A 14,012-nucleotide genomic window follows, 5' to 3' on the forward strand; every position below is an offset into this window, starting at 1 on the left:
ATCCCGATGCAGTTTCTGTGTTTCATCAACACTCTGATAGTCCACAGATTACAGAATGCGTCCAGATGTGCACCGGAAACTACTACTGGTCTTCCAGGGAACGATCAAAGCGTAGACTGTGGGAGACATAACTTCCATGGCGGAAAGTGCGCATGGTGACTGTTGTATTCAATCCCGTTGCAATTTCTGTGTTTCATCAACACTCTGATACTCCACAGATTACAGAATGCCTCCACATGTGCATCTGAAACTGCTACTGGTCTTCCAGGGAACGATCAAAGCGTAAACTATTTGAAACATTACTCCCATGGAGGAAAGTGCGCATGGTGACTGTTGTATTCAATCCCGATGCAATTTCAGTGTTTCATCAACACTCTGATACTCCACAGATTACAGAATGCCTCCAGATGTGCATCGGAAACTACTACTGGTCTTCCAGGGAACGATCAAAGCGTAGACTGTTCGATACCTTACTCCCATGGAGGAAAGTGCGCATGGTGACTGTTGTATTCAATCCCGTTGCAATTTCTGTGTTTCATCAACACTCTGATATTCCACAGATTACAGAATGCCTCCAGATGTGCATCGGAAACTACTACTGGTCTTCCAGGGAACGATCAAAGCGTAGACTGTTGAGACATTACTTTTATGGAGGAATGTGCGCATGGTGACTGTTGTATTCAATCCCGATGCAATTTCTGTGTTTCATCAACACTCTGGTAGTCCACAGATTACAGAATGCCTCCAGATGTGCAATTGAAACTACTACTGGTCTACCAGGGAATGATCAAAGCGTAGACTGTTTGAGACATTACTCCCATGGAGGAAAGTGCGCATGGTGATTGTTGTATTCAATCCCGATGCAATTTCTGTGTTTCATCAACACTATGATAGTCCACAGATTACAGAAAGCCTCCAGATGTGCATCGGAAACTACTACTGGTCTTCCAGGGAACGATCAAAGCGTAGACTGTTAGAGACATTAGTCCCATGGAGGAAAGTGCGCATGCAGACTGTTGTATTCAATCCCGATGCAATTTCTGTGTTTCATCAACACTCTGATAGTCCACAGATTACAGAATTTCTTCAGATGTGCATCAATAACTACTACTGGTCTTCCAGGGAACGATCAAAGCGTAGGCTGTTTTAGATATTACTCGCATGGAGGATAGTGCGCATGGTGACTGTTGTATTCAATCCCGATGCAGTTTCTGTGTTTCATCAACACTCTGATAGTCCACAGATTACAGATGCGTCCATATGTGCACCGGAAACTACTACTGGTCTTCCAGGGAACGATCAAAGCGTAGACTGTTGGAGACATTACTCCCATGGAGGAAAGTGCGCATGGTGACTATTGTATTCAATCCCGATGCAATTTCTGTGTTTCATCAACACTCTGATAGTCCACAGATTACAGAATGCCTTCAGATGTGCATCGGAAACTACTACTGGTCTTCCAGGGAACGATCAAAGCGTTGACTGTTTGAGACATTACTCCCATGGAGGAAAGTGCGCATGGTGACTGTTGTATTCAATCCCGATGCAATTTCTGTGTTTCATCAACACTCTGATAGTCCACAAAGAACAGAAAGCCTCCAGATGTGCATCGGAAACTACTACTGGTCTTCCAGGGAACGATCAAACATAGACTGTTAGAGACATTACTCCCATGGAGGAAAGTGCGCATGGTGACTGTTGTATTTAATCCCGATGGAATAACTGTGTTTCATCAACACTCTGATCGTCTACACATTACATAATGCCACCAGATGTGCATCAGAAACTACTAGTGGTCTTCCAGGGAACGATCAAAGCGTAGACTGTTTGAGACATTACTCCCATGGAGGAAAGTGCGCCTGGTGACTGTTGTATTCAATCCCGATGCAATTTCTGTGTTTCATCAACACTCTGATAGTCCACAAATTACAGAATGCCTCCAGATGTGCATCGGAAACTACTACTGGTCTTCCAATGAAAGATCAAAGCGTAGACTGTCTGAGACATTGCTCCCATGGCGGAATATGCGCATAGTGACTATTGTATTCAATCCCGATGCAATTTCTGTGTTTCATCAACACTCTAATAGTCAACAGAATGCCTCCAGATGTGCATCGGAAACTACTACTGGTCTTACAGGGAATGATCAAAGAATAGACTGTTTGAGAATTACTCCCACGGAGGAAAGAGCGCATGGTCACTGTTGTATTCAATCCCGATGCAATTACTGTGTTTCATCAACACTCTGATAGTCCACAAAGAACAGAAAGCCTCCAGATGTGCATCGGAAACTACTACTGGCCTTCCAGGGAACGATCAAACGTAGACTGTTAGAGACATTACTCCCATGGAGGAAAGTGCGCATGGTGACTGTTGTATTTAGTCCCGATGGAATTACTGTGTTTCATCAACACTCTGATAGTCTACACATTACATAATGCCACCAGATGTGCATCAGAAACTACTAGTGGTCTTCCAGGGAACGATCAAAGCGTAGACTGTTTGTGACATTACTCCCATGGAGGAAACTGCGCATGGAGACTGTTGTATTCAATCCGATGCAATTTCTGTGTTTCATCAACACTCTGATAGTCCACAGAGTACAGAAAGCCTCCAGATGTGCATCGGAAACTACTATTGGTCTTCCAGGGAACGATCAAAGCGTAGACTGTTAGAGACATTAGTCCCATGGAGGAAAGTGCGCATGGTGACTGTTGTATTCAATCCCGATGCAATTACTGTGTTTCATCAACACTCTGATAGTCCACAGATTACAGAATTCTTCAGATGTGCATCAATATCTACTACTGGTCTTCCAGGGAACGATCAAAGCGTAGGCTGTTTTAGATATTACTCCTATGGAGGATAGTGCGCATGGTGACTGTTGTATTCAATCCCGATGCAGTTTCTGTGTTTCATCAACACTCTGATAGTCCACAGATTACAGAATGCGTCCAGATGTGCACCGGAAACTACTACTGGTCTTCCAGGGAACGATCAAAACGTAGACTGTGGGAGACATAACTTCCATGGCGGAAAGTGCGCATGGTGACTGTTGTATTCAATCCCGTTGCAATTTCTGTGTTTCATCAACACTCTGATACTCCACAGATTACAGAATGCCTCCACATGTGCATCTGAAACTGCTACTGGTCTTCCAGGGAACGATCAAAGCGTAAACTATTTGAAACATTACTCCCATGGAGGAAAGTGCGCATGGTGACTGTTGTATTCAATCCCGATGCAATTTCAGTGTTTCATCAACACTCTGATACTCCACAGATTACAGAATGCCTCCAGATGTGCATCGGAAACTACTACTGGTCTTCCAGGGAACGATCAAAGCGTAGACTGTTCGATACATTACTCCCATGGAGGAAAGTGCGCATGGTGACTGTTGTATTCCATCCCGTTGCAATTTCTGTGTTTCATCAACACTCTGATATTCCACAGATTACAGAATGCCTCCAGATGTGCATCGGAAACTACTACTGGTCTTCCAGGGAACGATCAAAGCGTAGACTGTTAGAGACATTAGTCCCATGGAGGAAAGTGCGCATGGTGACTGTTGTATTCAATCCCGATGCAATTACTGTGTTTCATCAACACTCTGATAGTCCACAGATTACAGAATTTTTTCAGATGTGCATCAATAACTACTACTGGTCTTCCAGGGAACGATCAAAGCGTAGGCTGTTTTAGATATTACTCGCATGGAGGATAGTGCGCATGGTGACTGTTGTATTCAATCCCGATGCAGTTTCTGTGTTTCATCAACGCTCTGATAGTCCACAGATTACAGAATGCGTCCAGATGTGCACCGGAAACTACTATTGGTCTTCCAGGGAACGATCAAAGCGTAGACTGTGGGAGACATAACTCCCATGGCGGAAAGTGCGCATGGTGACTATTGTATTCAATCCCGATGCAATTTCTGTGTTTCATCAACACTCTGATAGTCCACAGATTACAGAATGCCTTCAGATGTGCATCGGAAACTACTACTGGTCTTCCAGGGAACGATCAAAGCGTTGACTGTTTGAGACATTACTCCCATGGAGGAAAGTGCGCATGGTGAATGTTGTATTCAATCCCGATGCAATTTCTGTGTTTCATCAACACTCTGATAGTCCACAAAGAACAGAAAGCCTCCAGATGTGCATCGGAAACTACTACTGGTCTTCCAGGGAACGATCAAACGTAGACTGTTAGAGACATTACTCCCATGGAGGAAAGTGCGCATGGTGACTGTTGTATTTAATCCCGATGGAATTACTGTGTTTCATCAACACTCTGATAGTCTACACATTACATAATGCCACCAGATGTGCATCAGAAACTACTAGTGGTCTTCCAGGGAACGATCAAAGCGTAGACTGTTTGAGACATTACTCCCATGGAGGAAAGTGCGCATGGTGACTGTTGTATTCAATCCCGACGCAATTTCAGTGTTTCATCAACACTCTGATACTCCACAGATTACAGAATGCCTGCAGATGTGCATCGGAAACTACTACTGGTCTTCCAGGGAATTATCAAAGCGTAGACTGCTTGATACATTACTCCCATGGAGGAAAGTGCGCATGGTGACTGTTGTATTCAATCCCGTTGCAAATTCTGTGTTTCATCAACACTCTGATATTCCACAGATTACAGAATGCCTCCAGATGTGCATCGGAAACTACTACTGGTATTCCAGGGAACGATCAAAGCGTAGACTGTTGAGACATTACTTTTATGGAGGAATGTGCGCATGGTGACTGTTGTATTCAATCCCGATGCAATTTCTGTGTTTCATCAACACTCTGATACTCCACAGATTACAGAATGCCTCCACATGTGCATCGGAAACTGCTACTGGTCTTCCAGGGAACGATCAAAGCGTAAACTCTTTGAAACATTGCTCCCGTGGAGGAAAGTGCGCATGGTGATTGTTGTATTCAATCCCGATGCAATTTCTGTGTTTCATCAACACTATGATAGTCCACAGATTACGGAAACCCTCCATATGTGCATCGGAAACTACTACAGGTCTTCCAGGGAACGATCAAAGCGTAGACTGTTAGAGACATTACTCCCATGGAGAAAAGTGCGCATGGTGACTGTTGTATTCAATCCCGATGCAATTGCTGTGTTTCATCAACACTCTGGTAGTCCACAGAGTACAGAATGCCTCCAGATGTGCAATTGGAACTACTACTGGTCTACCAGGGGATGATCAAAGCGTAGACAGTTTGAGACATTACTCCCATGGAGGAAAGTGCGCATGGTGACTGTTGTATTCAATCCCGATGCAATTTCTGTGTTTCATCAACACTCTGTTAGTCCACAAAGAACAGAAAGCCTCCAGATGTGCATCGGAAACTACTACTGGTCTTCCAGGGAACGATCAAACGTAGACTGTTAGAGACATTACTCCCATGGAGGAAAGTGCGCATGGTGACTGTTGTATTTAATCCCGATGGAATTACTGTGTTTCATCAACACTCTGATAGTCTACACATTACATAATGCCACCATATGTGCATCAGAAACTACTAGTGGTCTTACAGGGAACGATCAAAGCGTAGACTGTTTGAGACATTACTCCCATGGAGGAAAGTGCGCCTGGTGACTGTTGTATTCAATCCCGATGCAATATCTGTGTTTCATCAACACTCTGATAGTCCACAAATTACAGAATGCCTCCAGATGTGCATCGGAAACTACTACTGGTCTTCCAGGGAAAGATCAAAGCGTAGACTGTCTGAGACATTGCTCCCATGGCGGAAAATGCGCATAGTGACTCTTGTATTCAATCCCAATGCAATTTCTGTGTTTCATCAACACTCTAATAGTCAACAGAATGCCTCCAGATGTGCATCGGAAACTACTACTGGTCTTACAGGGAACGATCGAAGAATAGACTGTTTGAGCATTACTCCCACGGAGGAAAGTGCGCATGGTCACTGTTGTATTCAATCCCGATGCAATTACTGTGTTTCATCAACACTCTGACAGTCCACAGAGTACAGAAAGCCCCCAGATGTGCATCAGAAACTACTATTGGTCTTCCAGGGAACGATCAAAGCGTAAACTCTTTGAAACATTACTCCCATGGAGGAAAGTGCGCATGGTGACTGTTGTATTCAATCACAATGCAATTTGTGAGTTTCATCAACACTCTGATAGTCCACAGAGTACAGAATGCCTCGAGATGTGCATCGGAAACTACTACTGGTCGTACAGGGAACGATCAAAGCATAGACTGTTTGAGAATTACTCCCATGGAGGAAAGTGCGCATGGTGACTGCTGTATTCTATCCCGAGGCAATTTCTGTGTTTCATCAACACTCTGATAGTCCACAGATTACAGAAAGCCCCCAGATGTGCATCTGAAACTACTACTGGTCTTCCAGGGAACGATCAAAGCGTAGACTGTTTGAGACATCACTCCCATGGAGGAAACTGCGCATGGTGACTGTTGTATTCAATCCCGATACAATTTCTGTGTTTCATCAACACTCTGATACTCCACAGATTACAGAATGCCTCCAGAAGTGCATCGGAAACTACTACTGGTCATCCAGGGAACGATCAAAGCGTAGACTGTTTGTTACATTACCCCCATGGAGGCAAGTGCGCAAGGTGACTGTTGTATTCAATCCCGATGCAATTTCTGTGTTTCATCAACACTCTGATATTCCACAGATTACAGAATGCCTCCAGATGTGCATCGGAAACTACTACTGGTCTTCCAGGGAACGATCAAAGCGCAGACTGTTGAGACATTACTTTTATGGAGGAATGTGCGCATGGTGACTGTTGTATTCAATCCCGATGCAATTTCTGTGTTTCATCAACACTCTGATACTCCACAGATTACAGCATGCTCCATATGTGCATCGGAAACTGCTACTGGTCTTCCAGGGAACGATCAAAGCGTAAACTCTTTGAAACATTACTCCCATGGAGGAAAGTGCGCATGGTGACTGTTGTATTCAATCACGATGCAATTTGTGAGTTTCATCAACACTCTGATAGTCCACAGAGTACAGAAAGCCTCCAGATGTGCATCGGAAACTACTACTGGTCTTCCAGGGAACGATCAAATCGTAGACTGTTAGAGACATTACTCCCATGGAGGAAAGTGCGCATGGTGACTGTTGTATTCAATCCCGATTCAATTACTGTGTTTCATCAACACTCTGATAGTCCACAGATTTCAGAATTTCTTCAGATGTGCATCAATAACTACTACTGGTCTTCCAGGGAACGATCAAAGCGTAGGCAGTTTTAGATATTAATCGCATGGAGGATAGTGCGCATGGTGACTGTTCTATTCAATCCCGATGCAGTTTCAGTGTTTCATCAACACTCTGATAGTCCACAGATTACAGAATGCCTCCAGATGTGCATCGGAAACTACTACTGGTCTTCCAGGGAATTATCAAAGCGTAGACTGCTTGATACATTACTCCCATGGAGGAAAGTGCGCATGGTGACTGTTGTATTTAATCCCGTTGCAAATTCTGTGTTTCATCAACACTCTGATATTCCACAGATTACAGAATGCCTCCAGATGTGCATCGGAAACTACTACTGGTATTCCAGGGAACGATCAAAGCGTAGACTGTTGAGACATTACTTTTATGGAGGAATGTGCGCATGGTGACTGTTGTATTCAATCCCGATGCAATTTCTGTGTTTCATCAACACTCTGATACTCCACAGATTACAGAATGCCTCCACATGTGCATCGGAAACTGCTACTGGTCTTCCAGGGAACGATCAAAGCGTAAACTCTTTGAAACATTGCTCCCGTGGAGGAAAGTGCGCATGGTGATTGTTGTATTCAATCCCGATGCAATTTCTGTGTTTCATCAACACTATGATAGTCCACAGATTACGGAAACCCTCCATATGTGCATCGGAAACTACTACTGGTCTTCCAGGGAACGATCAAAGCGTAGACTGTTAGAGACATTACTCCCATGGAGAAAAGTGCGCATGGTGACTGTTGTATTCAATCCCGATGCAATTTCTGTGTTTCATCAACACTCTGGTAGTCCACAGAGTACAGAATGCCTCCAGATGTGCAATTGGAACTACTACTGGTCTACCAGGGGATGATCAAAGCGTAGACAGTTTGAGACATTACTCCCATGGAGGAAAGTGCGCATGGTGACTGTTGTATTCAATCCCGATGCAATTTCTGTGTTTCATCAACACTCTGATAGTCCACAAAGAACAGAAAGCCTCCAGATGTGCATCGGAAACTACTACTGGTCTTCCAGGGAACGATCAAACGTAGACTGTTAGAGACATTACTCCCATGGAGGAAAGTGCGCATGGTGACTGTTGTATTCAATCCCGATGCAATTTCTGTGTTTCATCAACACTCTGATAGTCCACAGAGTACAGAATGCCTCGAGATGTGCATCGGAAACTACTACTGGTCGTACAGGGAACGATCAAAGCATAGACTGTTTGAGAATTACTCCCATGGAGGAAAGTGCGCATGGTGACTGCTGTATTCTATCCCGAGGCAATTTCTGTGTTTCATCAACACTCTGATAGTCCACAGATTACAGAAATTCCCCAGATGTGCATCTGAAACTACTACTGGTCTTCCAGGGAACGATCAAAGCGTAGACTGTTTGAGACATCACTCCCACGGAGGAAACTGCGCATGGTGACTGTTGTATTCAATCCCGATGCAATTTCTGTGTTTCATCAACACTCTGATACTCCACAGATTACAGAATGCCTCCAGAAGTGCATCGGAAACTACTACTGGTCTTCCAGGGAACGATCAAAGCGTAGACTGTTTGTTACATTACCCCCATGGAGGCAAGTGCGCAAGGTGACTGTTGTATTCAATCCCGATGCAATTTCTGTGTTTCATCAACACTCTGATATTCCACAGATTACAGAATGCCTCCAGATGTGCATCGGAAACTACTACTGGTCTTCCAGGGAACGATCAAAGCGCAGACTGTTGAGACATTACTTTTATGGAGGAATGTGCGCATGGTGACTGTTGTATTCAATCCCGATGCAATTTCTGTGTTTCATCAACACTCTGATACTCCACAGATTACAGAATGCTCCATATGTGCATCGGAAACTGCTACTGGTCGTCCAGGGAACGATCAAAGCGTAAACTCTTTGAAACATTACTCCCATGGAGGAAAGTGCGCATGGTGACTGTTGTATTCAATCACGATGCAATTTGTGAGTTTCATCAACACTCTGATAGTCCACAGAGTACAGAAAGCCTCCAGATGTGCATCGGAAACTACTACTGGTCTTCCAGGGAACGATCAAATCGTAGACTGTTAGAGACATTACTCCCATGGAGGAAAGTGCGCATGGTGACTGTTGTATTCAATCCCGATTCAATTACTGTGTTTCATCAACACTCTGATAGTCCACAGATTTCAGAATTTCTTCAGATGTGCATCAATAACTACTACTGGTCTTCCAGGGAACGATCAAAGCGTAGGCAATTTTAGATATTAATCGCATGGAGGATAGTGCGCATGGTGACTGTTCTATTCAATCCCGATGCAGTTTCAGTGTTTCATCAACACTCTGATAGTCCACAGATTACAGAATGCCTCCAGATGTGCATCGGAAGCTACTACTGGTCTTCCAGGGAACGATGAAAGCGTAGACTGTTGGAGACATTACTCCCATGGCGGAAACTGCGAATGGAGACTGTTGTATTCAATCCCGATGCAATTTCTGTGTCTCATCAACAATCTGATAGTCCACAGAGAACAGAAAGCCTCCAGATGTGCATCGGAAACTACTACTGGTCTTCCAGGGAACGATCAAATCGTAGACTGTTAGAGACATTACTCCCATGGAGGAAAGTGCGCATGGTGACTGTTGTATTCAATCCCGATGCAATTACTGTGTTTCATCAACACTCTGATAGTCCACAGATTACAGAATTTCTTCAGATGTGCATCAATAACTACTACTGGTCTTCCAGGAAACGATCAAAGCGTAGACTGTTAGAGACATTACTCCCATGGAGAAAAGTGCGCATGGTGACTGTTGTATTCAATCCCGATGCAATTTCTGTGTTTCATCAACACTCTGGTAGTCCACAGATTACAGAATGCCTCCAGATGTGCAATTGATACTACTACTGGTCTACCAGGGAACGATCAAAGCGTAGTCTGTTTGAGACATTACTCCCATGGAGGAAACTGCGCATGGTGACTGTTGTATTCAGTCCCGATGCAATTTCTGTGTTTCATCAACACTCTGATAGTCCACAGAGTACAGAAAGCCTCCAGATGTGCATCGGAAACTACTACTGGTCTTCCAGGGAACGATCAAAGCGTAGACTGTTTGAGACATTAGTCCCATGGAGGAAAGTGCGCATGGTGGCTGTTGTATTCAATCCCGATGCAATTACTGTGTTTCATCAACACTCTGATAGTCCACAGATTACAGAATTTCTTCAGATGTGCATCAATAACTACTACTGGTCTTCCAGGGAACGATCAAAGCGTAGACTGTTTGAGACATTACTCCCATGGAGGAAAGTGCGCCTGGTGACTGTTGTATTCAACCCCGATGCAATTTCTGTGTTTCATCAACACTCTGATAGTCCACAAATTACAGAATGCCTCCAGATGTGCATCGGAAACTACTACTGGTCTTCCAATGAAAGATCAAAGCGTAGACTGTCTGAGACATTGCTCCCATGGCGGAAAATGCGCATAGTGACTATTGTATTCAATCCCGATGCAATTTCTGTGTTTCATCAACACTCTAATAGTCAACAGAATGATTCCAGATGTGCATCGGAAACTACTACTGGCCTTACAGGGAACGATCAAAGAATAGACTGTTTGAGAATTACTCCCACGGAGGAAAGTGCGCATGGTCACTGTTGTATTCAATCCCGATGCAATTACTGTGTTTCATCAACAGTCTGATAGTCCACAAAGAACAGAAAGCCTCCAGATGTGCTCGGAAGCTACTACTGGTCTTCCAGGGAACGATCAAACGTAGACTGTTAGAGACATTACTCCCATGGAGGAAAGTGCGCATGGTGACTGTTGTATTTAATCCCGATGGAATTACTGTGTTTCATCAACACTCTGATAGTCTACACATTACATAATGCCACCAGATGTGCATCAGAAACTACTAGTGGTCTTCCAGGGAACGATCAAAGCGTAGACTGTTTGAGACATTACTCCCATGGAGGAAACTGCGCATGGAGACTGTTGTATTCAATCCCGATGCAATTTCTGGGTTTCATCAACACTCTGATAGTCCACAAAGAACAGAAAGCCTCCAGATGTGCATCGGAAACTACTACTGGTCTTCCAGGGAACGATCAAACATAGACTGTTAGAGACATTACTCCCATGGAGGAAAGTGCGCATGGTGACTGTTGTATTTAATCCCGATGGAATTACTGTGTTTCATCAACACTCTGATAGTCTACACATTACATAATGCCACCAGATGTGCATCAGAAACTACTAGTGGTCTTCCAGGGAACGATCAAAGCGTAGACTGTTTGAGACATTACTCCCATGGAGGAAACTGCGCATGGAGACTGTTGTATTCAATCCCGATGCAATTTCTGTGTTTCATCAACACTCTGATAGTCCACAGAGTACAGAAAGCCTCCAGATATGCATCGGAAACTACTACTGGTCTTCCAGGGAACGATCAAAGCGTAGACTGTTAGAGACATTAGTCCCATGGAGGAAAGTGCGCATGGTGACTGTTGTATTCAATCCCGATGCAATTACTGTGTTTCATCAACACTCTGATAGTCCACAGATTACAGAATTTCTTCAGATGTGCATCAATAACTACTACTGGTCTTCCAGGGAACGGTCAAAGCGTAGGCTGTTTTAGATATTACTCGCATGGAGGATAGTGCGCATGGTGACTGTTGTATTCAATCCCGATGCAGTTTCTGTGTTTCATCAACACTCTGATAGTCCACAGATTACAGAATGCGTCCAGATGTGCACCGGAAACTACTACTGGTCTTCCAGGGAACGATCAAAGCGTAGACTGTGGGAGACATAACTTCCATGGCGGAAAGTGCGCATGGTGACTGTTGTATTCAATCCCGTTGCAATTTCTGTGTTTCGTCAACACTCTGATACTCCACAGATTACAGAATGCCTCCACATGTGCATCTGAAACTGCTACTGGTCTTCCAGGGAACGATCAAAGCGTAAACTATATGAAACATTACTCCCATGGAGGAAAGTGCGCATGGTGACTGTTGTATTCAATCCCGATGCTATTTCTGTGTTTCATCAACACTCTGATAGTCCACAGATTACGGAAAGCCTACACATGTGCATCGGAAACTACTACTGGTCTTCCAGGGAACGATCAAAACGTAGACTGTTTGAGACATTACTCCCGTGTAGGAAAGTGCGCATGGTGACTGTTGTATTCAATCCCGATGCAATTTCAGTGTTTCATCAACACTCTGATACTCCACAGATTACAGAATGCCTCCAGATGTGCATCGGAAACTACTACTGGTCTTCCAGGGAACGATCAAAGCGTAGACTGTTTGATACATTACTCCCATGGAGGAAAGTGCGCATGGTGACTGTTGTATTCAATCCCGTTGCAATTTCTGTGTTTCATGAACACTCTGATATTCCACAGATTACAGAATGCCTCCAGATGTGCATCGGAAACTACTACTGGTCTTCCAGGGAACGATCAAAGCGTAGACTGTTGAGACATTACTTTTATGGAGGAATGTGCTCATGGTGACTGTTGTATTCAATCCCGATGCAATTTCTGTGTTTCATCAACACTCTGATACTCCACAGATTACAGAATGCCTCCACAAGTGCATCGGAAACTGCTACTGGTCTTCCAGGGAACGATCAAAGCGTAAACTCTTTGAAACATTACTCCCATGGAGGAAAGTGCGCATGGTGATTGTTGTATTCAATCCCGATGCAATTTCTGTGTTTCATCAACACTATGATAGTCCACAGATTACGGAAACACTCCATATGTGCATCGGAAACTACTACTGGTCTTCCAGGGAACGATCAAAGCGTAGACTGTTAGAGACATTACTCCCATGGAGAAAAGTGCGCATGGTGACTGTTGTATTCAATCCCGATGCAATTTCTGTGTTTCATCAACACTCTGGTAGTCCACTGATTACAGAATGCCTCCAGTTGTGCAATTGAAACTACTACTGGTCTACCAGGGAACGATCAAAGCGTAGCCTGTTTGAGACATTACTCTCATGGAGGAAACTTCGCATGGAGACTGTAGTATTCAATCCCGATTCAATTACTGTGTTTCATCAACACTCTGATAGTCCACAGAGTACAGAAAGCCTCCAGATGTGCATCGGAAACTACTACTGGTCTTCCAGGGAACGATCAAAGCGTAGACTGTTAGAGACATTAGTCCCATGGAGGAAAGTGCGCATGGTGGCTGTTGTATTCAATCCCGATGCAATTACTGTGTTTCATCAACACTCTGATAGTCCACAGATTACAGAATTTATTCAGATGTGCATCAATAACTACTACTGGTCTTCCAGGGAACGATCAAAGTGTAGGCTGTTTTAGATATTACTCGCATTTAGGATAGTGCGCATGGTGACTGTTGTATTCAATCCCGATGCAGTTTCTGTGTTTCATCAACACTCTGATAGTCCACAGATTACAGAATGCGTCCAGATGTGCCCCGGAAACTACTACTGGTCTTCCAGGGAACGATCAAAGCGTAGACTGTTGGAGACATAACTCCCATGGCGGAAAGTGCGCATGGTGACTAATGTATTCAATCCCGATGCAATATCTGTGTTTCATCAACACTCTGATAGTCCACAGATTACAGAATGCCTTCAGATGTGCATCGGAAACTACTACTGGTCTTCCAGGGAACGATCAAAGCGTTGACTGTTTGAGACATTACTCCCATGGAGGAAAGTCCGCATGGTGACTGTTGTATTCAATCCCGATGCAATTTCTGTGTTTCATCAACACTCT

Source organism: Schistocerca gregaria, unplaced genomic scaffold (genome assembly GCF_023897955.1).
Source record: "Schistocerca gregaria isolate iqSchGreg1 unplaced genomic scaffold, iqSchGreg1.2 ptg000001l___fragment_3, whole genome shotgun sequence".
Taxonomy (NCBI): domain Eukaryota; kingdom Metazoa; phylum Arthropoda; class Insecta; order Orthoptera; family Acrididae; genus Schistocerca; species Schistocerca gregaria.